This window comes from Macaca nemestrina, chromosome 5 (genome assembly GCF_043159975.1).
Source record: "Macaca nemestrina isolate mMacNem1 chromosome 5, mMacNem.hap1, whole genome shotgun sequence".
NCBI classification, from domain to species: domain Eukaryota; kingdom Metazoa; phylum Chordata; class Mammalia; order Primates; family Cercopithecidae; genus Macaca; species Macaca nemestrina.
The window spans coordinates 154,777,760-154,802,500 of record NC_092129.1 but is presented as its reverse complement, the minus strand read 5'-3'; the positions used below and the strand labels follow the sequence as shown (position 1 = coordinate 154,802,500).

At 47.8% G+C, this 24,741-nt stretch overlaps 3 long non-coding RNA genes across 8 annotated transcripts; 2 read left to right on the top strand and 1 right to left on the bottom strand.

Moving 5' to 3' along the window:
* Positions 1 to 75: 75 nt before the first annotated feature.
* LOC139363467 (uncharacterized) lies at positions 76 to 8,508 on the top strand. Its single transcript, XR_011623901.1, has 3 exons — positions 76 to 286; positions 4,671 to 8,267; positions 8,434 to 8,508. It is a non-coding gene; the product is annotated as an uncharacterized lncRNA (long non-coding RNA).
* LOC105491579 (uncharacterized) lies at positions 8,435 to 19,920 on the bottom strand. Its single transcript, XR_011623902.1, has 3 exons — positions 19,802 to 19,920; positions 9,580 to 9,670; positions 8,435 to 8,569 (listed from the first exon to the last, which is right to left on the bottom strand). It is a non-coding gene; the product is annotated as an uncharacterized lncRNA (long non-coding RNA).
* LOC105491580 (uncharacterized) lies at positions 15,566 to 24,204 on the top strand. Of its 6 annotated transcripts, none has more exons than XR_011623900.1 (4): positions 15,568 to 19,396; positions 20,156 to 20,218; positions 20,666 to 22,137; positions 23,266 to 24,204. It is a non-coding gene; the product is annotated as an uncharacterized lncRNA (long non-coding RNA). The 6 variants fall into 6 exon arrangements; XR_011623898.1 differs by having other exon boundaries at positions 15,569 to 19,396; positions 20,685 to 22,137; XR_011623899.1 differs by lacking the exon at positions 15,568 to 19,396 and having other exon boundaries at positions 20,079 to 20,218; positions 20,685 to 21,167; positions 21,699 to 22,137.
* The last annotated feature ends 537 nt before the right edge of the window (positions 24,205 to 24,741 follow it).

Genomic DNA, 24,741 nt, shown 5'->3' with positions numbered 1-24,741 from the left:
AGCTCACACCTTGTTTTCTGGTGGCCAGGCCAATGATGAGGTTCACCACAGCCTACCTCAGCCAGGGATCTTATGACTTAATAGAGGAAGAGCCACAGAATATAGCCGCATGTATGGGCAGAAGTCCTGAGATATCCGTGGGGCTGGATACTAAAGGGTCTCCATTTCCAGGTAGAACCTAAGGTTAGATGAGAGAGGTTTATCATCAATGCAGGAGGATCCTCACAACACACAGGATTTAACAGCCTTACAGGGATTCCAAAAGATAGTACAAATCAGATTTGAGGTAAGCTCCTGTAAATATGGAAAAAGTGACAACTCTCCACAAAAGACAGAGGTGAGAAGGCTCAGAGAATTGGATATGCTGGGGTGGATATACTCTGTAAATCCAGAAAAATCCACCTGCTGCCTATTTTTCAATTGTTCAGTTTGCCTGTTAAATCATCTGGGCCTGGTCATGCTGAATTTTTTTTTTTTTTTTTTTTTTTTTTTTTTTTTTTTTGAGACGGAGTCTCGCTCTGTCTCCCAGGCTGGAGTGCAGTGACCGGATCTCGGCTCACTGCAAGCTCCGCCTCCCGGGTTCAAGCCATTCTCCTGCCTCAGCCTCCCGAGTAGCTGGGACTACAGGCGCCCGCCACCGCGCCCGGCTCATTTTTTGTCTTTTTTTAGTAGAGACGGGGTTTCACCTGAATTTTTTTTAACTACCAATTTTGATTTGCTTAGTGATTGTAAATCTGGTTTATCCACTTCTTCTGTTTTTTAATTCACTCTGCATTGATAGTTATACTACAACTCTCCAAACACTATTTCACAAATCAAGCTTTTACAGCAAAAGTAGGAAAATGTTTTAAGATATTTTATTTTACCTTATCAATGACCAAAAAACACACAAGACTGGCATCTTCACCCAATTTCTCTAAACTTTGTTTCTGGGATCAATCAGCTGTCACACGTTGTTATTAGTCCATTCTCACACTGCTATAAGACAACCTGAGATGGGGTAATTTATAAAGGAAAGAGGTTTAATTGACTTCCAGGTCTGTAGAGCTGGAGTGGCCTCAGAAAACTTACAATGCCAGCGGAAGGGGAAGCAAACACCTCCTTCTTTACATGGCGTCAGCAAGGATAAGTGCAGAGTGAAGGGGGACAGAGGGAGGCCCCTTAAAAAAACATCAGATCTGATAAGAATTCACTATCACAAGAACAGCATGGAGGTAACTGCCCGCATGATTCAATTACTTCCCACCAGGTCCCTCCCATGACACATGGGAATTATGGGAACTACAATTCAAGATGAGATTTGGGTGGGGACACAGCCAAACCATATCACATGTCTTCAATTTCTGCCTCCTAAAAATGACATCTTTGCCAGGTGTGGTGGCTCACACCTGTAATCCCAGCACTTCAGAAGGCTGAGGCAGGTGAATCACTTGAGGTCAGGGGTTTGAGACCAGCCTGACCAATATAGTGAAACCCCATCTCTACTAAAAATACAAAAAAGTTAGCCTGGTGTGGTGGTGCACACCTGTAGTCCCAGCTACACAGGAGGCTGAGGCAGGAGAATTGCTTGAACCCAAGAGGCGGAGGTGGCAGTGAGCCGAGATCACATCACTGCACTCCAGCCTGGGTGACACAGTGAGATTCCACCTCAAAAAACAAAACAAAACAAAAAACGACATGCTCAATCTTGGTCTTTCCTCAACTGTCAACTCTGACTGCTAAGAACCTAAAAGATATCTCCGCTTTACTGCACAGCAAGGTCTTTGTTGTGAGTTGGGTTGTGTCCTCTCAAAATTTATATATTCAAGTTCTAACCCCCAGTATCTCAGAAGGTAACTTTCTTTGGAAATAGCGTCTTTATAGAATTAAAATGAGATCATTAGGGTGGGCTCTAAGAGGATATTAGGACACAGACACTCACAGAGGGACAATCGTGTGAAGACACAGGGAGAAGACGCTTATCTACAAGCCAGCAAGAGAGGCCTCAGAAGAAATCAACACTGCAGACACCTCGATCTCAGAATTCTGGCCTCCAGGACTATGAGAAAATGAATATTTCATGTTGAAGCTTCCCAGTCTGTGATACTTTGCTATTACAGTTCTAGCAAACTAATACACCCTTCAAACTCAACAGAGCCAACTGGAACCCACCATTCTCCTCTAAAAATTTCTTTTGCCTTCACCATCTTGTTTAAAGTCCTCACTCTTCCCATCACTCAAACTCTGAAAGTTCTTTTCCCATAGCGAAAAGGCCTCATGAAGGTGTTTCCCCGTGGCTTCTTCCCTTTAGTTCTGTCTTGTGGACTGCAGCTGACTCAGCCCTGAGGGTGCCCTTAATGTCCCTGCTCAATTAGCATCTCCCCCATTTCACCATCGCTTACATGAGACAGTCGAAGGGTCATGAAAGCTTCCCGTGATCTGGAAGACGTATTCTATAACAGCAGCCTTTCACAGCAGAAACCAGACTTGCAATATTGCAAAGGTCATGGAATTTGGAAGCAGAAAACCTGAGTTTCTATTTGGACTCTGCCACTTACCAGGTGTAGAACTTTTGGAAAACCTTGGAAAGTCTCCCTATCTCCATTACGGATCAAGAGTGTGACCTTGGTTCACCTTCTGAGCATTCTTTCCTTAATTTTTTTTTCTTATAAATAATAGCTTCCACTTTCCACCCTGTAGAGTAATTGTAAACTTCATAATATATGCAAAGCTCTTGACTCAAAAAACAGGAAGCACAAAGGAGTGTTAATTTAATTGGCATCTCTTCACTTTTATAAGAAAGCCTAGCATAAAGAAAATGTGTGTCCACTGTTATGGGTTGAATTATGTTCTCCCAAGAAAGACACATTGAAGCTCTATTCCCCAAACCTCAGAATGTGCCCTTATTTGGAAATAGCAGCATTGCAGATGTCATTAGTTAAGACAAAGTCATATTACAGTAGGGCAGGCCCTAATCCAATATGGTGGATGTCTTTATGAAAAGATAGCATGTGAAGACACAAACATACAAAGAGAAGGCAACCATGTGGTGACAAGGGGAGAGATTGGAGTGATGCTCTTGCAAGCCAAAGATTGCTGGCAAACCACCAGAAATTAGGAAGAGGCAAGGTAGGATTCCCCTACAGGTTTCAGAGAGAAGGTGGTCAGATAACACTTTAGATGCTAACCTCCAGAGTTATGAGACAATGAGTTTCTGTTGTTTGAAGCCCCCCAGTTTGTGGTACTTTGTTGCAGCAACCCTAGGATACTGATACATCCACACAATGCAATGTCCTTCAGCCGTAAAAAGGAATGAAGCACCAACAGCGGCTATCGGCTATCGTGTGGATGAAATGTGAAAACAGCATGTTCAGTGAAAGAAGCCAGGCACAGAAGACAACATATTATATAATTCCATTTATGTAAAGTGGCCAGAATAGGTGAATCCGTAGAGACTAAACACAGATTAATGGTTGCCAGGGGCTGCAGGAGGGGAAAATAGGAACTGATGGCTAATGAATATAAGCTTTCTCTTAAGGGTGATATAAGTGATCTGAAATTCGGTAGCAATGATAGTTCCAAATCTTGTGAATATATTTAGAATTAAATTGTTTAACATAAAATGGTGAATTGTTCAGTGAACAATGGCTAGAAATGGGATCCACCAGAGAATAAGGGAAGGGTTTTGCATGTTCCGGTGTTGGGTTTCATGTCATTCATTTTGTTTTATTCTATTTAATTTCATTGCTATTATTCCACATAAAATTCAACAAAACTCACCGAGACAAGGTGATATTGGAGAGGAGATAGACACATAGATCTACAGAAGACACTGGGAAACTCAGGAATAAACCCACACAATTATGGCTAATTATTATTGACAAAGGAACAACAGCAATTCAACAGAGAAAGGAAGGTCTTTTCAGTGTTAAAACAATTGGACAGTCTTTTTCTGTTTTTCAGTTTTTGGTTTTGTTTTTGTTTTTAAGACGGAGTCTTGCTCTGCTATCCAGGCTGGAATGCAGTGGCGATCTCAGTTCACTGCAACCTCCACCTCCTGGGTTCAAACAATTCTATGCTTCAGTCTCCCAAGTAGCTGAGATTACAGGCACCCACCACCATGCCCGGTTAATTTTTTTGGATTTTTAGTAGAGACGGGATTTCATCATCTTGGCCAGGCTGGTCCTGAACTCCTGACCTCGTGATCCACCCACCTCAGCCTCCCAAAGTGCTGGGATTACAGGCGTGAGCCACCACACCCAGTCAACAGCTGGACAGTCTTATTCCGAATAATGAATCTTGATCTAAACCTCCTAATTTACATGTAAAAAATTACATTAGTTACAATATTAACTCAAAATGGATCGTAGATCTAGGCATAAAATATAAATATATATAATGCTTAGATTAAAACATAGGAGAAAAAATTTTACCAATCTAGTTAGGCAAAGAGTTCATAGATGTGACACTGAAAGCAAAGTACATCAAAAGGCAAAAAAAATCAATAAGTTGTACTTCATCAAAATTATAACTTTTGTTCTGCAAAATACATTGTTAAGTGAATGAAAAGATGAGCTGTATATTTGAAGAAAATATTTTAAAAATCACATGTCTGACAAGGACTCATATTCAGAACACTTAAGAACGCTCAAGCCAACCCAATTAAAACAATCAATCCAATTCAAAAACAGGAACACAAAACCAGTTTCGGAAATGAGACGAAGACTCAGACACAAACTTCAGCAATGAGGACACGCAGCAGGCAGAGCAGCCCAGACAAGATACCCAGTACCGCGACTCACCAGGGGACTGCAAATCAAAACCACAGTGAGATCCCACTACACGCCCATTAGAATGTCTAAAATAAAAACCACAGACACTATTGCTGACGAGGATGTGGAGCAACAGGACTCTAACACACCGCTGCCAGGAAGGCAAAATGGCACAACTGCACTGGAAAGCAGTTTCTTTCTTGTAGGGTTACACATATACTTACCACAGGAACCAGCAGTCTCAGCCCTGGTATTTCTCCTAAAGACATAAAAGCTTATGTCCACACAGACACCTGCACACAAACTGTTATAAAAGCTCCAGTCATAATAAGCAAAACCTAGAAGCAAACTAAATGTCCTTTAACAGGTGAACGTGTAACAAACTATGGTGCATCCATACAATGGAGTACTGTTCAGTAACAACAACAAAAAAAAGCTACACTGTATACACACACAGGTACACATACATATATCTCCTAATGTTAGCAGAATTTTTTAAATGTATAATATGGCATTGTTTACTATAGGTAGGATGTTATGCATTGAATCTCTAGAATTTAATCATCTTCCATACCCGAAATTTTACAAAAGCTGAAAAGCAACTCCTCATGTATCTTCTCATTTCCCGGTAACCCCCATGCTACATTCTGCTTCTATGGGTTTAACTATTTTAGGTACTTTATCTGAGTGGAATTATGCAGTGTATGTCTTTTTGTGACTGGCTTGTCTCAGCACAGTGTCCTCCAGGTTCATCCATGTTGCAAACGGCAGGATTTCCTTCTTTTGCCTGGCGAATAATATTCCATTGTGAGAATAGACCCCATTTCCTTTCATCTCTCAAGGGACATGAGGTTGTTTCCACATGGCTGTGTGGGAGCAATGGGGTTTCTTAGCCACTGGAGCGTCCCATTGGGATGGGGCACTGGTGGTGACCCCTAAGCAGGGATGTGCCCTAATGGACTTACATCTGATGAGGTCTCCAGGCGACTATGGCCCCATGCCTGGGTGAGGTTAAAAGTTAAAGCGTAGAAAACAGAAGGCCAGTGGGGGGGCATTTTTGGGCCCATGAGAAGGTTTCTGAGGGGATGGAAGGGCTGCAGGTATAGGTTCCCAACATGTCCCCACCCCAATTCAATTTCAATGACCAAGGGGGATAGCAGAGGTAAAGAAAACAGACAAGAAGCGGTCACCTGACACCTGGTGGACGGAAGCTGACATCCAAGAGGTGATTCCACCCACCTCCTTCCTGAGCTTCCTCCTTCCTCAGGTCCAGTTAGGCAGGGGACCTGGTCAGTGGTGCCTGGTCACCTGCCACTGTGTGACCTCAGGCAGGAGATTTTTCCCTGGAGCCTCCTTCCCTCCATCTATAAAGGGGGACTGGACACAGCAGCCCAGAAGGCTTCTGGAAGGAGCACGTGAGAAGGTGTGCTGAATCCCGCCCTGCTGAGCAGGCAGGCCTAAAATTTTACACACAAGCTGAGTCCCTGTGAGGAAGCGGTAAGCCCTCTGCCCTCTGCCTTCCTCTGTCTGCATCCCCAGAACTGCCTCAGGTGGAGAAGGCAGAGATTGGGGAGCACCCATGGATGCTCTGATGCTGGCCACAGCGCTGGGGGGTGACAGTGATGAGGACCTGGGTGCACATGGGGTGGAGCAGCCAAGACCAGCCCGAGAAGAGACACACTCATGCACACACGTGTTCACAACATACACATACTCATTCACATTCACACACAAACACACCGAATGCATACATGCTGATAGTTCAAGGGGTAGAGGATGCTGGACCTGGGCCTTGCTGACCCAGGCAGGGCCCCATTCTGACGGATGCTGTAAGCCCAGACGTCACCGTGGCTGAACATCTGCCTGCCTCTGGGTTGTGGAGCAGCTGGAGACACACAGTGGTGTCTGTGAGTGTCTCTGTGTGCAGGACCCTTTTCGAAGTGAGAGGCACATCTCAGCACAGCTGACTGGTCATTCTCGGGTAAGTGTGACCTGCTCTCTCCCCTTCCTGCTAACTTGGGGACAGATGCCACCCGATGACAGCACTGGCCTCTGGGGCGCTGTGGAGGGTAATGTCGCTGAGCTCCCACCAGGTGCGTTTTCCTCACTGACCATGTATTGCAGCCATCTCATTCACCTTCACACTGACTTTGTGGAATGGGTGCTAATGTACCCATTTGACAGATGAGATGCCTGAGGTCAGAGGGGAGGTAACTGACCCAGGGACCCAGATGTGACTCTGGACTGTGATCTCAGCCCTACTTTGTGCTGTCCTGGACTCAACTCCTGGCCTCTGCAACCTTCCTGCCTTACATACAAAATCTGCCGAGGATTCTGTACCCCAGTCGGGGTAGAACCTGGCCCTGGAAGAGCCACAGGAATGGGGGCCCTGTGGGTGGGGTTAGAGGCATCCCTCAGTCCAAGTCTGTGCAAGACAAAGGTCCCCAGAGGCAGGGATCTTATCCATTCTAGGTGTGGGCTCAGATGGTTGCTGTAGGTCTCACCAGACACTGGGGTTTTCCAGTTTGGGAGCAGAGCTGGGAGCCCTCTGCCCTCAAATAGTTGTGAAAAATGAAGAAACCCTGGAGGTCTGGCCAGAAGGTGACAAGTCATTCCTCCTGTTGTCTGGGGCCTTGGGGACAGGGGTTTAACCTTCAGGGTACTCTCTCTGACCTGTCCTCTAGAGGTATCACCTTCCCTTTGTCTCAGGTATTCCCAGGAGAGATGGCCCCTCTGGGTGTTCTCCAGAACCCGTCCCCAAGAGTTCACTTGTTCCCCCGTCATCTGGGAAAACAAAGCCTCTTCCTGTATCGACAGCTCAGGACTGTGGAATCTGCCCTCCCTCCTCCAAAGAACTGTTTTCCACAAGCACAGAGGCTGCTTGGAGACAATAGATCAAGCTTTCTCCGAACCAAACATGCTCCTGCTTGACTGCTGTTATTCTCCAAATGGCCTCACTGGCCAGAGTGAGTAAAGATTGGAGTGGAACAGAACACTCATGAGATTTCTTCCTTCCTACAGAAAACTGCGCATCTTCACGGTCTCTGAGCAATCGCAGGAGGCTGATCTTATAGAGATTTCTGGTTCCTGGCCCTAGTCTGCCTCGGGTGTCCATTACAGTCACCACAGCCCTTCACCCTGAGCAGGGAGATGCGGTTCATCCTGCTGTGGGGTGTGTGCCCATTTCAGGGCATTTAGGGACAACAAGCCTCGCTGTCTAGGTCCCCTTGTTTTAAAGTCCTCAGGAAAGAGCCCGCCTCTGGTCAGGCACAGGGACTCCAGAAATCCTGGCAGAGGTGGGGTCATTTCACTTGGTCCCATTTTCCTGGGGGTGTTGGTGAAATGAGACTCACCCAGATGGCATCTGGGGGCAGACGTACAGGGTGTTCTCTGAAGCTCTCAGGTGCCATGTAATTTTGGGAGTATTTTGTCTTATAGGGTGGATATGGACAAAGACATGGATATCTGCTCGCCCAGGAGTAAAGGGACATCATTGTCAAGCACAAGCAGACACAGGTCAGGCTGCTCCCTCCGGGGAGGCGGGGTCTCACCTCTCCCTCTGTTCCCTGGTCCGATGGTCCTGGAGTCCCTCAGGATGCTGGGCAAGGAGGGGCTGCCCACACTCCCATACCCGACAACTTTCATTTTGGCCCCCCTCACCCTCTCTCCCTCTGCCTTGCAGGTTGCTGATCCAGGGCACCAGTGGACACAGGAGATGAAGATGTTTACATCTACAAGGTCATCAGTCAGCTCGAGATTCCACAGTGAGTCAGTCTTCTGTCCTCCCAACCAATTGCTGAGACCAGCTCCCAGCGGCGCTAGAGGGATTAAAGACACAGACACAGAAATAGATTGTAGAGTGGGGATCAGGGGCTGACAGCCTTCAGAGCTGAGAGCCACAAATGGAGTTTGACCCACATATTTATTGACAGTAAGCCAGTGATAAGCATTGCTTCTATAGATTATAGATTAGCTAAAAGCATTCCTTATGGGAAACAAAGCATTCCTAGCGAGGAGTAGAGAAACAGGCCCTGGCTGATGTCTGCAGTAAAAGCATGTTGTTAAGGCACAGGCCGTTCCTGCTATTGCTTGTGGTTTGAGCAGTTTTCCACTCTGGGCAGGCCGGGTTTTCCTTGCCCTGCTCCAATAAACAAAAAACTTCTAGCAGTGTGCGTGATAGCCATCACAAGCATGTCACATTGCTGCAGAAATCCTGTTTACGGCCAGTTGCTTTAAGGCCTGTTTATGCCAGGGCTAGGGCTTGTTCTCAGCAACCAATCTCATCTCAGGGATGGGTTTTATTTTTGGAAAAGTTCCTCTGAAGCAGGACATATGTCCTTGGCTCAGCCCAATCTCCATCCCAGGGTCGGAACTCCTCCCCAGCTCCCCTACAGGTCCAGCCTAAGTCAGCGTTACCAGAGCTGAGTGGCACATCAAGAGAACGCTGGAGAGCAGGTGGGACGAGTTGGGGCTGGGCCAGGTTCCTGGGCTCTGAGCAGCATGATCTCCAAGTCAGCATGAGAGGAGGGGGCAGCCTGAGGGGCTGGCCCTGTTCCTTGGAGCCTGCAGTGGCAGACTAATGGCAGGGCCCAGCCACCCACCCCGGGCAGTACTGTCCCGTCTGAGGACTGGACTTTCTCAGCCCATGCAGAGTATGCTGCCTCCAGCCCAGGAGGGACAGCCCCATTAGGTAGCCTGACACCCATTGGGCCCCCAGCAGCCCCTGCCTGGCCTTGTGCTCCCTCTGCTCCCGAGTCCTAGGCCCTCCTGCGGGTGAGCCCATAGAAAGACCCTCTTCCCTTCCCTATGTGGCCTCCTGGACTGATACCTGGGGTAGATGAGGGTGGGGCTGGTCCTTCCCTGGGGCTCACTCTCCCACAGTTGCTTTACAGTGAGACACAGCTGTCCCCATCAGTGCCCTGGAGACAAAAGTAAGAGCTTGTTCCTGATGTATGAGAAGCCGGTCCATAAATAAGAGACCTGGCTGATGGTCAGTGAGGCAGAGGGGGTGGCCTGTAGGCATGGGTGGTGGTGAGTGGGAGTGACATGCCACCACTGGGAGGACCCACAGTTCCTGCTGGACCTGACCTCAAGACTCTGTCCCTGCCCAGCACTGAGAACCACAATAGTGGCTCAGGGGCTGCTGCTTACTTGTGCCGGGACCCCACCTGGAGGCTGAGACCTGACCAAAGCCCAGAGTGTCTATGGCCTGAAGGATGTGTGTCCTGAGGTCACAAGTCCAGGCCACTGGCGCCCACTCGGTCAGAGTATCTCAGCCCCAGAGTCTTCCCTTTTCTGGGTCATTCCAGTTCTGTCCCATCAGGAACCCTGAGCACAAGACCCAGCATCAAAGGGCCACTCCAGGAAGCATGGCAGGTCTACTAACTCTATCATCTTGTTTTACAGAATAAACATCAGGAGATCAGACATACAGATAAATGGCTAACAATGTTTAACAGCTGGAATAAATATAGGAACAGCAGGAACGTGACACGGAGACTGAGGGCCCCCGTGACCACTCTCCACAGAGTTGGGGTGATAAGAATCCATTACTGTTGGCTGGCCCTGCCTGCCTCTCAGAGAGCAGACAGCATGCTGTTATCACCTAGAGGACAGCAGGCCTGATCCCCAGCTTTTCTTCCCATCTTTAACAGAGTCACTCTGCTGGGAGAGAATCTGATGCCAGGGCCTGGGCCATCCCTAAATGAGGGTTAGGGACACCTCCTGATGTCTTGAAGGAAGAAATAGGTCCAGATCAGAATTCACAACCCTGAGTGCTCACCCACTCTTTAACCTTGGGAGAGGAGGCCGGGTCCTAGATAGGCACAACCTCTCCAGATGAACCATGGAGCCAAAAGCTGGGGATTCTGGGAATCTTCCAGAATCCTCAGGTTTTGATCCTTCCCGGAGTCACCCTGTGTCCCTTCTCATCAAAGACTTCTTCTGTCCATAGATGTCTCAGCTGGCCTACAAGGGAACCCCCCTGCAGATGTGCAGTCAGGCATGGTCATTCCTGCTGGATATCAAGAAGGTGAAGGCTGAAAACCCAAGTAAGTACCAGGTATGGTCCTTCCACACTCAGCTAGAGCAGAACAAACAGGCCAGGCCGTGTCAGCAGCCCAGGTCTCTAGCTAGAGGAAAAGTCAAGCCTGGGTGATGGTCAGTCCCATATCCTAGGCACAGACGATGGAATGGGAACCACAAGTGAACTGGGCTCTGGTGACCCTCCGTGGCTTTGGAAATAAGGTAAAGAAGGATATTTCTGGAAAAAAAAAAAAAATCTCCTTTCCTTCCAGAAGTGCTGAATGTTTTATGATTGCTGTTTGTAATAGTGAGCCTTTTGTCTGTTCTGAGGCTGGTTCCTTCCTCAGCCCTGCCCTAAAGAAAATAAAGGAGCAGGGCAAGATGTCCTCAGTGAAAATAAACCAGATTGACCTGGACATGAACTGCACCTTCAGACACCATGTCATGTTTTAGGAGCGCTACAGAGTCAGGTAAGACCTATGGGGGATGGAGGGTCCCAGGGGAGATGGAGGAATTCAGAGGAATAGGGGCATTCCATGCAGGAGTCCAAGATAGGAGGTGACACAGTCCGCCAAGGGATCTCCTGGCCAGGGAGCAGTCAGCATCACCGAGCATCTACTGAGCTCCAAACCACGGGCCAAGCTGGGGCATGTGGGTCCAGAATCCAGGTGGCTACTGAGGAAACAAGCAGTAGCAAACAAAATCATGCTGCATGGTGAAAAGTTCTCTCCATAACCCACAAGTACCTGGGGTAGAGACCCACGAGAGGGGTTCAGACTTCACTGGCAACACTGACAACACCAAACACCATGGAGGAGGTGGAGCCGCAGAACTCTGTCCATCGCTGCTGCAAAATGCTGCTACTGCTGAATGCAAAATGGTACAGCCTCCTTGGAAGACAGTTGGGAAATTGCTCACAAAGCTAAATGTACTTGTACCACATGACCATAAGTGTCATAGACATTGACCTAGCTGACTTGAAAATTTATGTCCAACTAAAACCTACATGTCACATTCACTGCTTTATTCATTATCACTAAAACCTAGAAGCTACTGAGATGACCTTCAACACAGGTCCCAGGGGAGATGGAGGAATTCAGAGGAATGGGTGCATCCCACAAAATTAGGTTATACTTCTTTGGTATAATAAAATTACAGGTTAAATCTATAAATATAAATTATAAGTATAGATTATTAGGTTGTACTTATTAGGTATAATAAAATTATACAGTAAGTATTGTCAAATGTGAAATTAATATCTAATGATTGTGTTATACCAAATAAGCCAAATATGTGTCTTTTGGACTTAAGGGGACCTAATATCAAAAAAATTAATGAAGTCAAAAGGACTGAATTTAGAATTTAATTTTGAAAAAGTCAAATATCAAAACTTTAAAACACCTGATATCACAAAATAGGATCATAGGTCATTGGTCATTGTAAAATAAATCATTCATTTAGCCAAAGTGGAAACTCAAAGGTTTCAAAAAAAAAAAAAAAAAAACGCAAAAGGCAAAACCATTACTCTTTGAGAGAGGAGACTTAATTTCCCAAACAATAAGCCCTAATAAAGATAGCACGAGGCCAGTGAACTCTGTCTCTCAAATCTTACAAACAAATCTATTAAATTTTAATCATCTTGACCATAATATATAATTTCCATAAACCTTTTTATAACATTTTATAATTTTTTAATGAAAAAGTAGGTTAATACTCCAAGAAAACCTTGCTAGTCTGACACAGGGGCTCAGAGGCTAGTCTCGCATCAGTGAGGCTTTGATACTAATGTTTATAGAGAAACTCTGAACCAATTTTATCTTTCAAAATAGGCCCTTACAATCTCAGGCACCCACATCTTCCACAATAGCCCCTGGACTTTGAGAGGTAAAATAGTTCCAATTTCTGGCGCTGTGTCTTATGAGTGCAGTTTCTTTTGATTATCATCTTCTCCCGGTTCTGAAGATAAGGTTTTAGAAGCTTTCAGTGTTTAAGATTTAGCAGGACTTGGTGTCCTTCTTAGATGCAGGAGTCAAAGCCCTGTAACTCAACAGAACAAGGACTTTAAAAGCAATACAGAACATTATATGGAATGTTAATAACTTTAATTTTTGAAATCTCAATTTTCCTAGGCAAATAAAAAACTTAATAACAATGCCATAGGAATTGTTTCAATAAAATATAAAATCTGTTTGTTAGGCCAGTTGCCAAAAGGCAAAAAATAAATAAAAGACCTTCTGCAGTGATTGCTTTTCCCTATGGAAAGTCCATTTAGATAGCCTTCAAGTCAAAACTAATGAAAATGGTACTTGAATGAGTTAGATATAGGAAGGGTGTGTCTTGGGTCATAAGTTAAAATTTTCAGTTTCATAGAACAACTTCAAGCCAAGAGCACAGACCGCTATATTGGAAGAAAATATTTCCTTTAGATCTTTAAGATAAAACACTTTTAGCATCATGTCACAGTAGCAGTTAGAACCTGAGGAAAAAAATTATAGAAACTGACAAGAAAGTTGGAGAGAGCTATTATCTCAGGACTTCTTGAAGGGGAGAGAAAGGTGAAAACAGTGAGATTCAATAAAAGTTGAAATCTGGGGTAAATTTAGAGTAAATTAATATCTTAAGAAAACTTTGTTCTTCTAGCCCATTCTTGAGTGGGTTAGCGTATTTTTAATATCAAAGCACAATCTCTAGAAAGACTAATTTCCTTTTAATTATAGCCAACTTGATCAAATAAATTCTTTTCTCATAGTCTCTTTTTACAAACCTTACTATGACCTACACAAGCCATTTATGACATGCCTAGACTTCCTGTTTTATCCTAAACATCCTTCTTTCCTAAATAACCAGTCATTTTATCTTCTTTTTCTTTTTTTTAAGATTTCTTTTTTGTTGTTGTTGTTGTTGTTGCTGTTGTTGTTTCCTTGAGACAAGGTCTCTCTCTCTGTCACCCAGGCTGAGGTGTAGTGGCATGATCACAGCTCACTGCAGCCTTGACCCACCCAGGCTCAAGCAATCCTCCCATTCCAACCTCCCGGGTAGCTGGGACTATAGATGTGCACCAGCATGCTCAGTTAATTTTCTGTGTATTTTGTATAGAGAGGGTTTTACCATGTTGCCCAGGCTGGTCTAGAACTCCCAGGCTCAAGCAATCTGCTCACCTCAGCCTTACAAAGTGCTAGGATTACATGCATGAGCCATTTGCACCCAGCCATTTTATTTTAGAACAAACATTTACTATGCAAGATTTTTTTCTCATATAAAATTTTCCTTTTAACCTTTCTTACCAAAAATAGTTCTTCAGATTTTTAACTTTCTTTATGTCTCTCTTATTTAGTGGTTCCTTTTATCTTGTTTCATAACCTTTAAATAACCTTTGAATTCAACAAAAATTATTTTCCTTTAAATAAGAACATGTTCTTAGCAAAATGTTTTCCTATAATTTTTTAAATTGTGAATAACCCAGACATTTAATGCCTGTTACGTAATGTAACTTTAGATTCTAAATTATATTATGTTTATTTACAAGCATTTCTTCTATTACATTTATCTAATTAACTTATTTTTAATAGTTTACCTAGATTACTTATGAAAACTGTAATAATCATCATTTAAAGGTATTTTTCTGTTAATCATTTATATGGCCTGTGAATTTCAGGTGTTTACCTAAGTAAGAAGCTTAAGGTTAAATAAATGAATTTTTTGCCAATAACTCAGGATAAATGACTTATTTATCAAAAAAAATTACACAAGGATAATTATCTTTTGAGTTACATTTATAACTTTATAACCCTCATGCCAAATTTTGACACCTTATATATGATATTAGCATTTAATCAAGCTGACTTTTAACCACTGTGTTTTAAAAATCCTTTAAAATCTCATTACTGTAACCAAGTACACCCATTTTCCTGAGACATCAATTTTTTTTTTCTCCCTCCTTTTCTTGTTCCTTCAGTTCCCCACTTCCTACTTAGGCGTTTAGGAATACAAATATAGCCTTTTACCTCCCCATTACCGGACTCTCCCTACAGTGCAAGTTCATCTAACTACATGCTCAAACTGGAAAGTCAACTTGAGAATTAACAGTTGATTTATAAACCAAACATGCCCACTATGGAACTCTCACTCTTTAGGGGATTATCTCAAGAGATAACAGCCTGCCCATGAAGGTGCCAGCAGTCACATGCTGATTGCCCAGTAGATAAGGCACAAGAGCTAGCATGGACCCCCGGCCACCACCCTTGCTCACTTCCCCCCCTGCCTTTTAAAAGTGAAGTCATATGGAGGACACCTGCATTTCTTCCCCTAAGCTAGTTTTGGAAATAAATTACTTTCTTTATAACAGACTTCACTTTTGTTAATTGGACTCTGCAAGCAACAAGCAACTAACCTGCATTTTGGTTACATTACCATGGTTTAGATGGGACAAACTTCTAACATTTCAAATGTAATACAAATATCAAACCAGAAAGGACTTTATTTAGGAAACCAACCCAGGCTGCCGTGGTGGAAAAAGGGCAGAACCTTAGCTACTGAACTACAGCATGGGGCAACCACTACTGCTCTTTCAGTTTGGCTTGGCTAGCAAAGGGTTGTTTTGCTATGTAAATAAAGCCCTTCAGGTAATTGAATACTTTCTTGTTTTGATGGCTGATTTTTCTTTCTTTCTTTTTTTTTTTTTTTTTTTTCCCCAACTTCAGGAATTTAGCCAATTCAGAGGTCTTTTTCCCCATAATTTAGAACTTTCCTTCAGATTTGACCAAGTCAAGTAGAGTGGTCAAACCCAATGGAAAAAAGACTAAAACAACAAAAACAGAACCAAACAAATAAGAAAAAAAAGTTAAGCAAAACAAATGATTGCACAATTTGTAAGACTACTGAGCACTCTAATGGTAAGGAGAAATCAAGACCAGCTGGTAGTTAATTTTAACTTTTAGTTATTAAGGAGAATTTCCAAGACAAACCCCATTTCAGCTACTTATGTAGGAACACGGCCCAGGTCAAAGACTGCTCTCTGTCATCCTAGAAGCAGGAAAAAAACTCAAAACTCAGCTTCCCTGTTGGAAGCAAGCTGAAACTCCAGAAAGGAGTTGCCTGCTTTCCATTATCATGGATCCAGAAAAACTCATCTTCTTTGTTGGATGCAAGTAAAACTCCGGAAAAGGAGTTACACAGCAAAATAAACCTTCGATCTCAACATTATTTTGAGAAATCAGGGATTCTGTGGAGATGGTACCTCCCAGGCCTCAGCAAATTGTCCTATTGGTTTTGTTACTGGCAGCAAATCCCTACAGGTCTGCAGCAGTCTCAATTCTTGCCTTCTCAGAAGAATGAATTCGACTGAGGGGCGTAGGGCAGAGTGAAAGATTGAGGCAAGTTTTAGAGCCAACAGTGAAAGTTTATTAAAAAGCTTTAGAGCAGGAACTGAAGAAAGCAAAGTCGGCTTGAAAGAGGGCGAGTGGGTGACTGGAGAGATCAGGTTCATGGTTTGATCTTTGACTTGGGTTTAGACATTGGCATGCCTCTTGGAGCGGGGGGTTTTGCATCCCTTCTCCCTTGATTCTTCCCTTGGGGTGGGTTGTCCACGTGCACAGTGGCCTGCCAGCACTTGGAAGGGGCAACATGCACATTGTATTTACCAAATTTGTACACATGCTCACTTAAGGCATTCTTCCCTTACCAGCCGAGTGTTTCTGGAGAAAGGTTATATACTGGTTCAACTCTGCCATTTTTCCTGTTAGTGCACATGCTTACGTCCACTAGCCCAGCTCCTGAGATCTTATTGGGAAGCTGCTGATGACCAACTTGAGGTGTTTCTGTTGGGAGGCTGCCTTTCCCTGGCACCAGCTGCAACCAATTATTTTTTTCAAGAGGCAGTTTAACAACCTCGTGACCGTCATCTGATGGTTGCCTGACAGTCCTGGTCCAGGTCCCCTCTCCTGCCCTGTTCATGTCTGACTAATTACCTATTGTAACAGTCTGAACAATAAAGATAGCTCAAGGCCAGACATGGTGGTTCACGCCTGTAATCCCTGCACTTTGGGAGGCCTTGCAAGGCAAGAGTATTGCTTGAGCCCAGGAGTTCAAGACCAGCCTGGGCAACAAGGCAAAACCCTGTCTCTATGAAAATTACAAAAATTAGCCAAGTGTGGTGGCACAAGCCTGTAGTCCCAGCTGCTCAGGAAGCTGAGGTGGAAGGATCACCTGAGCCCGGGATGTGGAGGCTGTTTCACGTGTCTGTGTGAAGAGATCACCAAACAGGCTTTGTGTGAGCAGTATGGCTGTTTATTTCACCTGGGTGCAGGCGGGCTGAGTCTGAAAAGAGAGTCAGCAAAGGGGTGGGGTTATCATGAATTCTTACAGGTTTGGGGATAGGCGATGGAGATAAGAGCAATGTTTTAGGGGCAGGGGGTGGATCTCACAAAGTATATTCTCAAGGGTGGGGAGAATTACAAAGAAACTTCTTAAGAGTGGGGGAGATTATAAAGAACATTGATCAGTTAGGGTGATCAAATCACAATGGTGGAATGTCATCAGTTAAGCTATTTTCACTTCTGTGGATCTTCAGTTGCTTCAGGCCATCTGGCTGTATACGTGCAGGTTACTGGGGACATGATGGCTTAGTTTGGGCTCAGAGGCCTGACAGAGGCTACAGTGAGCAGTGATCGTGCCACTGCACTTCAGCCTGGGTGACAGAGTGAGTCAAAATTAAAACAAATAAAATAAAAATAAAGATAGTTCAAACTGGTACCAAGCACTAATAGATTTGTCAAAGGTCAAGGCCACCTTCACTCAGAGTCTCTTCCATTGGTTGCCAACTTGTAAACGAAAAAGTATGTAAGATAGGTCTCAATCCGTTTAGAATTTTCATTTTGCCAAGGTTAAGGACACACCCAGGAAACAGGTAGATGTGCCTTTCTCAAAGATGATTGTGAGGGCCTCAATATATAAAGGAGAGAAGTGGGCTGGAGGGGAAAGAGGGTGTGGTTTTCCACGTGTTGCAAGAGAAAAGGGGCAGGTAGGAAAACAGTCAATTACGTATTCATCTCACACTCAGTAATTGGCCCTTTACATAAGGTGAATATAAGACTAGCTACCTAAGGAGCTATTTAACCTTCTATCTGTACCTATCTCCTGAGGAACAAAAGGAAAGACAGTTCTTTGCGTGACTCAGCTTTCAGCTTAATTTTCTTCCTTTTGGCATAGTGAATTGGAGTCCTGCGTTTTATTTTCCTTTCCCACTTCCATCCCCACAAGCTCTGCATTGTTGCAGATTGTTGCTCTCAGAATATTTTACAAGTTGGTGAAGTGCCTAATGGACATTTCTTTTGTCATAAAGTGAGTTTGGATCCTGAAGAAGCCATCTTCTTAAGGCTTTGGAATCACAGTTCCCCTTCACCCGAGCCCTGAACAGCACAGCAGACAGGGAAGGATTTACTGAGATGGCTGCTCCCACTCTCCAGTCCCCACTTTCTAGACCATTCCTGGCAGGAAGAGCTGCTGAGCAGACTCCATGGGCTGCCCATGCAGGGTCTGGACCTAGCTGTCTTTCTGTGCCCAGCAGCCTGTGAGCCGTCCCAGGCCCCTATGTGCTGTGGTCAGCACCCACAACCAGCCTTCATGGGGATTCAGTTCAAGGGTGTTGCCCTGAGCCCGGCACAGTGGCCTCCCCAGCTTAGCATCTGCAGTTGGGGTCAGGGTGGTCTTAACGGCCTTCACCTCTGCCCTTTCTGGCCACACATGAGTTTGGATGAAGTAGGAGTCGCTTCGGTAGCTCCTTGTCAACTGCGATGTCCATGACTGGCTCAAGTGAAGCACGGTGTCAGGAGAGGGGCATGGAAGCTGCACCCTAAATTCCCTGAGACCTGTGGCAGGCCTCCCCGGTGATCTCTGCCTTCTCAGGTGACTTCTGCCCTCCTGGGTGACATTAGTTCTCCCCTCTCAAGTGACCTGTGCCCTCCTAGGTTACCTCAGCTCTCCCAGGTGACCTCTGCCTTTACAGATGACTTCAGTCTTTTCAGGTGACCTCAGCCCTCCTAAGTGACATTAGTTCTCCCTGGTTATCTCTGCCCTCCCTGGTGAACTCAGGTCTTCCAGGGGACCTCTGCTTTCCTAGATGATCTCTGCCCTCTCAGGTGACATTAGTCCTCCCAGGGGATATTACATCTCCCAAGTGACCTCTTCCCTTCCAAGTGACCTGTTTCCTCCGGTGACCTCAGCTCTTCCAGGAGACTTCTGCCTTTCCAGGTAACCTCTGCCCTCTTGGTGACATAGTGCGCTCAGGTGACATTAGCCATCTCAAGGGACCTTGACCCTCCAAGGTGACGTCAGCCATCGTGAAGCCTTTCCATTATGACTTTGGCTCTTGCCGGAGGTAGGCTACTGCAGGGGCATGAGCCATATCATGGCATGAGCCACTATCTTGCTCATGTTCCAGAATGAGGAGACATCTGGGTGCTGGCCCAGCTGCTGGCCAATGAGAGGCTTGCCAAGCATGGTACTCTCCCAGGTGAACTCTGTCCTCTCGGGTGACACAGTCCTCCCATGTGACATTAGCCCACAGTGGACAGCTACCCACGAGGCATCACACAGCCAGGACAGGGGATGGCCACATTGACTGGGTAATTGTGACTTACAGACAAGGCACCTTCTGTCCCCTACTCATTTTGAGCCTCCAGGATATCCCCTGCTGAGAGTCCCACAGGAGCCTGTGACTGGTCAGAGACCCCACACCCCAAGTCAGATGCCTCTTGTCCCCATCAGCAAACGGGATCACAGCTGCCCCGTGACCACCTTCTGCATCCTGGTGCCACAGCCCTCTGGCCCTGACCTTATGCAGGGGACTCTTATCATCCTGCTGGTCCTTCAGCCTCCCAGCTGGCCACCCTCCCAACCACCCACCCTGCCCATGGCTAGACCAAGCCCAGATGACAGCTTCTCTCTGTCCTGTGTCCCCTGCCCTGACCCCACATCCAGGAGAAGGCCACACATCCTCCAGCACCCCTGGTCACCCCACCAGCTCCCACCTGTCCTCACTGCTTTAAAGGCAGGCCTGCCTTTCTGAAACCATGGCCCAGGAAGCCACTAAGCAGTGCCTCCAGCCAGGCCCCAGGGGACATTCCCATCGCCCCTCCTCTCCTGGCCAAGACCACATGATGGGGTCACTGGATGGAAGAGTGAAAGGCCTTGGAGTCTGGAAGCAACCACCACTGCCCAACCACCACTGCCCAACCGCCACTGCCCAACTGCCACTGCCCAACTGCCACTGCCCAACTGCCACTACCCAGCCTGATGGCTCCACATCTCAGGAGTAGGCTCTGATTTCTTGGGGCTCCAGGAGCCTCTCAGGAGTCTACATCCCAAGATGTTCTAACTTCCAGAGTCTCCAAGCCCATCAAGAGCAAGTTTTGCTAAAAGTGGTCCAAGAGCTTATGAAGCACATGGTGAGTGGACAGTCCCTCAGCTCTTCCCCAGAGGCCCTGGGTCCCATGGGGTTAGAGGGACAGCGGAAGCCTGGGGCTGGTGAGAGGCCAACTTCCAGTCAGGGCTTGACCTGGTTTTCAATGGATTCAAAGTTTGGCCTCCTTTTCCTTACCTGGAGGGGACAGAGGCACTGGGACCAGGCTGAGCCAGGGCTAAGGGAAGTACGTCCACTGGGGACCCATGCCGTGGGGAGGTGTTGGCGGAAACCCCAGCCACCACTGTTCTGCCTCTTGGGGAAGGGTCTGCAGTGGGCCCTGGAATACAGAGGTTTTCACAGAAGCCCAGGGGGCCGTGAACACTCCTTCTATCAGGACAAGGAAGGGTTGTGCATCCAGCTTTCCACCTTAAACTGGTTTCTATGGTGCTTCATCGATGGGATAAGGAGGCATAGGGAGACCCCAGGCCAGGTATCTTCTTTCCCTACAGTGCTCAGCTCTCCCAGCCCAGGGCTCTGGCTTCCCCAGGAGGACCCAGCTCACCCTCACCCCACAGGAGGCACAGGCAGGTCTCTGCAGGGCACACAAGCCAGGACCTGCCTGATGGAAGCATCACACACCAGAAACCAGGGATTTCTGGGCGGACTGGGCCAGGACCCGTCTTGGAAGAGCCGGAGGAGCCAGGGAAACCACGAGCCCTAAGGAAATCCCTTATTCTGGGAGCCACATTTCTGCTGAGATGAGTCCATCCCCATGAAGAGCCGCCGAACCTTGTCTGACCCAGCCTTATGGAAGCTAGGGTGGGTCTCCTCCCAAGCAGAGGGAGCCTCAGGAAGTCCAGACTGAGGCTACAGTGGGCCCTGCTCAAGCCACCAGCCCCGAGGCTGGAAAGGCCAGGTCCTCCCATACCTGCTGTTCCCGCAGACTTCCTTCATGCTCATCCTGAGGCTCTGGGATGTCTACCTCCTGGAAGGTGAGTGCGTGGTGACAACTATGGTATGCATGGCCTTCACAGCACACAGAATTAAGTCCCTGGGTGGCCAATGGTGCCCGGAAGGAGCATGCAGGACAGACCCTGGATCCTATCCACCAATGGTGCCCAGAAGGAGCATGCAGGACAGATCCCTGGCTTCTGGTGTGTGATGACCTGAGACCAGCATCCACACTGTCCTCATGGCTCTCTGCTCCAGCCCGGAGGTAGGGCCAGACCAGGCCTGGTTGGCTGGGCAGGGAGTGGACCCAGGTACCAAACCCACTCCTGACACAACCTAGATGAAAGGCAGGAGTGTGGTGAGCACTTCCCTGCCCAGGCCTTCCTCCAGCTGTGGTTCTCTGTGAACATCTGGACCCCTGGGGCAGCCACAGTAGGATCCAGCACTGCCCAGTGGAGGGTGCCTGGAGCGGGAACAAGGTGCAGAAACTGACTCTCCCACAGACCCTTCCCAGCCTGATAGTCACCCTGTTCCTGGAACACCCCCTGAAGCTGTTCCTGTTTGGCCTGCAGGAGTTCCTTCAGGACACACTGTCCTAGGCCTGGGCCCTGGAGGAGGACATGGTGATGAGGCGCCCTGAGGCCTCCATGGGGGAACTGAGAAGCATGCACTGTGACCTGCACACCCAGGCGGGCTTCAGAACCAAGTTTCCTCCTGCGTCACCCTGTGGGGCAGTAAATAGTGGGAAGTGCCTAGACCTCACCAGCCCTGTTCCCTGGGCCTTTCCTCCAGCCCTTTCTCTCTCTCCTCCTCTAAGAAGCTTCTGAAAACAGGCTGACTGAGCCTAGGGCAAAAGCTGACCTTGGGTTTACTGGACATGCCTCAGAGACAATGAGACGTGAGCAAGACTCTTCCAAGCCCCTCCCATGTAGCCTCCTGCTCTCACTCCTGAAAGCCCCAGAAGGACACTGGAGGGCTCAGATCCATCTGTGCAAGCCCACAACCACACCTGTGAGTACCAGCAGCCCTGGAGAGCAGTGGGGCCTTCACTCCTGAGCACCCCTCCAAGGGCCTAAAATCAGTGTCAGACCCTAAGAAGATTTAGGGAGAGGGCATATGTGAAACCCTGGCCCAGAGCCAGAATTGAGAGCTCAGCTAAGTGTGGTAACAGTCCAGCCCTGGCATGGAGATCCCCCAGAGGAGTGGAGGGTATCTCACCCACTGTGGAGATAAGCCCCCATATTGGGTGGCAAAGGGGCCCCATCCATCTGAGCTCTGAATCAAGGCTAAAGCCCAGGCTAAGCAGCCCTGGGGCAAGGGTGTGAGGCAGGAAGCCTGAGTCAGCCCGAACCCTGGGGGCTGCCCCTGGAGTGACTTGAGGTTCCCTAACAGCTACACACACATCTCGCTCTGGGAGCAGCAGCCTGCAGAAGTGTCCTCAGCGTTAGACTAGGGGGACCACACGGGGACCCTGAGGACTGCAGGGACCCAAGTCTGTGGGGTCCAGCCTGGCAAAAGCAAGATGTTCTCAGTGGAGAAGCTGACCAAATCTGCTTTCCTTTCAGCCAAACCTGAGCAAGTACCCCCAGCACTCAGGTCTCTGCAGACATCCCCTAGCATTGAGACCCTCCCCAAGGGGACGGGCTGGTTCTCCCTGGCCCACAGCCTAGCTCCAGCAGCCCATGGGTGTAGCCCTCCTGAGGGTGTAGCCCTCCTGAAACAAGAGCCTCATCCTCCCTCACCCTCGCCTAGCTAGGCTATATGCAAGGCCAAAGCCCAGAGGCATGAGGGAGCTTCTGCAGAGCCCAGGACAGCAGGCTGCTCTCTGGGGGCCCTGGGGACTCAAAAGAGTGTGGCCAGCCCATCCCCAGCTCAGGATAGACCACAGGGTGCTTGGTGATTCCTACATTGGAACTCCCTCTCTAAGCTCCCCATGGACCTGGACCTCAGAGGCCTGTGGTTTTCACAGTACAGCTTGGAGCAGACATGCTAGGCCCCTGTCACTTCCATATCTGCCCTGGACACCTCTAAGACCACAGGACTGGCCCAGCCCCCAATACGAGACCCTGCCCAGACCCCTGATAGCCCAGAGGTAGGGCCAGAGACAACTTTCCTGCATGTGGTGCCTATATCTGACAGATCACCCTTGGCAGACGGTGACCAGCATGGCCCAGAAGGAGCCAGGGCAGCACCTGGCAAGCTGCCCCAAAGCCCCAGATAGCTCCTTAGACATGGAAAGTCAATACTGATGGGGAAGCTGGACACTTGGAGGCCACTGGAGGGAAGGGTGAGCATGGCATTCCCACTGCTCAGGCCAGCCAGCAGCATGCCCTGCATCCACGGTCCCAACCTGTACGGCAGAATCCCCCTCTCAATGCACAATTCCCAGACCCAGAGGGCCCTAGCCCAGACTCAACCTGAGCCCTGAAAGGGAAGGGGCACCAGGGGTGCCTTGGGGTCCCCAGCAGCAGCCAAGATACACAGGAGACAGAGTCCCCTGTGGCCCTGGCCAGAACTAGTATTTGGCTTAAGGCAGAGCAAGCCCCCTTGGAGCACTGCGTACATACCCGGGGCCTACGTGTGCCTAGCAAGGCCAAGCTGATGATGTTACCAAGCTCAAACTACTGCTGTCCACCTTGGTGAGGGTAGGGCAGAAACAGGCGGACCAGCCACCAACCTCGTCCATTCAAGGAAGCAGAAATGGTCAGGCTCCTGCAGGATAGGTTGTCACCACCAGACCAGCAATGGGGTGGAGTCCTGAGGCCCAAGCAGATGGCACTGGGGCCCTGCTTCCAGGGTCCACAATCTGCTCCAGGACACAGAACTGAAGAAAACCAAGAAAATGAGAGTCCAGGAGGCTGGATCCCTCATCTGCCATTCTTGGCAGTTGCATTTTCTGGTCAGAAAAAGTCAGGAAACTTGGCACTACTCACCGCAGAAGGCTCCAAGGTGGGACCAGAGCTTCCAGCACAGATTCAGCAATGCCTAAGAAAGCCTCTTCTTGGGGGAAAGAACCCCTTCCTTGGCCTCAAAGCCCCCACTGATTTTGATTAAAGCACAGTAAAGTCTTTGTTGTTACGACCTGCCTGTTTCTGAGTTGCCCAGAGCTCTCTGCAGGAAACCCTGGGCACATTGAGGTGGATGGGAAATGAGGGTGACACAGCCCAGACCCCTGACCAGCCTCTCACAGCCTCCCCATCCCAAAGGCTGCAGCAGGGCCAAGGACCAGAAAGGCCAAGGTTCCCACACAACTGTGAGGCCACACTGCACTGCAGCCTCCCACTCTCAGGCAGATGCCAGGGTTAAGACCAATAATTTACTGTAATTCAAACTGTGCCTGACAGGGAACCCCAGAGGGCTGGGAAGGGAGCAAAAGTTGGAGTTCCAGTGACATCACTCATTCATGACAGTCTGTACAAAGCATCCCTGAGAGGGTCTGCTGTCACCTGTGCCTACTGTCCCTTGGTGGCTGGTCTCCGGCAGCCCTCCCTCCCTTTCTTCCCTCCCTCTCTCCCCACATCCCTCCCTCCCTCTCTCCTTCTTCCCTTGTCCCTCATCCTTCTTTCCATCTCATCTCCTCTCAGTATCTGGCAATCCCAGGTCCTGAGCCTGTGC